The sequence below is a fragment of the Poromitra crassiceps genome (genome assembly GCF_964638095.1).
Source record: "Poromitra crassiceps genome assembly, contig: HAP1_SCAFFOLD_379, whole genome shotgun sequence".
Lineage (NCBI taxonomy): Eukaryota > Metazoa > Chordata > Actinopteri > Beryciformes > Melamphaidae > Poromitra > Poromitra crassiceps.
The window spans coordinates 69295-71794 of record NW_028152025.1 but is presented as its reverse complement, the minus strand read 5'-3'; the positions used below and the strand labels follow the sequence as shown (position 1 = coordinate 71794).

Here is a 2500-nt window from a genome sequence, read left to right as displayed (position 1 = left end):
TCAATTGTCAGCTGTTATACAGTACAGAGCTCAACAGTGACGTGACGTCATGACCATTCATTTTTCTCCAGCACTTTTCGATAAATTGTCCTGTATTTTTGCGCCAACGCCGAGCGAAGCGCAAATTGGGGGCGTGCCCAAGCGCATTGGTAGCCTCACCCCGCCGTGCTAAATACCTCTACGCCCGTTCTAATTCTACTGGGCGTGCATAGGGGTAGGCGTGCCCCATGCCAAACCAGGCGGGGACACGCCTGCACTGTACACTACAATACAATATGCTGTGATGGAAAAATAGCTGAAATGCCCTGCTGATCCATCAATAATGAGATTATTACCCGTTTCAAGTGTAATTAGGAGGATTTATTCTACATTTAGATCTGTGCACAGAGTCTCCCTCTGACACCATTTTGTCAGACAAGAAGCCACGAGTCATTGTTACAACTCATCATATACTGAAACTATGCCCCCCCCCCCCCCCCACCTTGGAGGGCAGTACTTTTCCACTGCTTCATACAACCTCTCCAACTCAGTACATTTCCATGACGTCAGTAGTCAATCTGATGTTCACAAGACACAACAATCTACGTCTATTCACTCAAGGCAAGATACATGTTCTCCCTATAGACGGTTTTCACCAGAGCGCAACCCCACAGCACTTCCTTTTTCTCAGCATTCGGCAAACTGCAGAAATATTCACTCGACATCGTTACTTTTGTTTTCGCCGCTCAGCTGTATAGACGGTTTTCACGGAATGGTCAGTCCTGCACTTGAATGTTTTTTTTTCTTTTATGTCCATAGCAAACACTGCAACAGGAAGTGAGCGGGGGTTCAATTTAGAATGTTTTTGTTGTCAAGTTAAAACCGTCTATACAGGAATATTCTGCAATGATGAAGAGCATAGTTCACAAAATACATCTTAGAAGGGCCATAGTTCATAAGCAATCAATCAATAAGCACTCAATCAATAAGCACTCGATCAATAATTTACTATCACAATATGCTCCTGTGAGGTGGGGATGCGTTTGGCACCAGGGGTGCACTTGCGCGAGGCGGACTGCTATCGTCCGTGCAGAGAAGGAACGCGTTAAGGTGCGAGGTGGATAGAGCCTGTACCAAGATAGGGCCCCTTATCTTAAAGAGTTTTAAGCCTGGCTTAGAACTGCATGCTAGACAATCGTGACCAGAAAACGTTTGAGTTAAGGCCGTTAAACACCAAGAGTGACGGGAATAAACAGCGCGAAATTGCAATGCGAAAACTCTGAAGGTGTAATAAATAACCACCTTCAGAGTTGAAAAAACAAGTTTAAAAATAAACAAGGATGATATCATACAGATTTGTGGCTTCTACAGGAACATAATGCCTATTTAACTTAGTCTGTAAATCTCATGTAAATTCAACGTAAATTCATATTTATTATCCACAGAACACTTCACCACTCATGTACATATTGTATATATTTACTCAATTTGATTGCACGTGCAACTTTGTGATTGTCTTTAGTTATCGTCCTACTTCTTATCTCAGAATATAGCAAATCGGCGGTTGCGTGGAAGTGCGGACAGGAGGAAACGCAGAGCTTTGGAATGCCCCCTCTAGCTAGATTTTCAAATTCTGAAATAGACATGTTGCCGTCTGGATTATATGGGCTTCCCCCTGAACGTCCACAAGGACAGACATTCTTCAAGTCCAGCAGTCATGTCTGGTTGTTGTTGTTAGTTTTTGGCCAGTCAGTGTGCATTACAATAACAGGATAAAACAAAGATGCACAGGCATCACATTTCAATGGGGAATTATAAATACTGGCAATCATCAATTATGGATGGCTGCTAAAAACAGACGTCTGAAAGAAGAAACCTGCGGTGCAGTGGCTGCTAAACTCAACTAGGCAAATGAAAAGTGCAATACAAATACAATGTATTATTATTATTATTAGGCTGACTCAAATCTTAAATTGCAAGTGTTTATGTATCCGATTATTTATTTGATGTTTAACGAGAAATACAGCAGCTTAATAAGCCTCTCCTGCTGCTAACGAGATGTCAGTTATTTCAAAATGCTGTGATGCTGATGATTTTCAAATAATAGCATGACGTTGCAGAAACACACACACACCTTTAATGAAGAAGAAACAGTTTTCATTCTGGGCGGGGAGGCCACAGTCTGGTGTAGCACATTAGCAGAGGCAACACAGTCTGGCGTAGCACATTAGCAGAGGCAACTCACATTGCTTGACATAACAAAATAAAAGAGCATAAATGAAAGGGGGGAAAAGTGTTACAAAGCATAACGCCCCCCCAATAAAAAAACAATAAAATCCAGAAAAGGTCAGTGCAATTTGGAATCTGAACCTCCAGGTGTAGAAAATGATATTTGAACACAACACACACACACACACCACTGCAAACCATCGTAACATACTCTGAAAAGGTCATGTCCACTAGCGTTGTTTCTGACAAGTCCCATCTCATCGCGACACACCCACGCACACACACACACACA

At 42.3% G+C, this 2500-nt stretch overlaps 1 protein-coding gene across 1 annotated transcript in view; it reads right to left on the bottom strand.

The window, feature by feature from the left end:
- LOC310771147 (rho guanine nucleotide exchange factor 37-like) overlaps positions 1-2500 on the bottom strand; it is a gene marked incomplete at both ends in the record, with an annotated part of 25246 nt that overhangs the window by 247 nt on the left and 22499 nt on the right. The window lies entirely within an intron of this gene.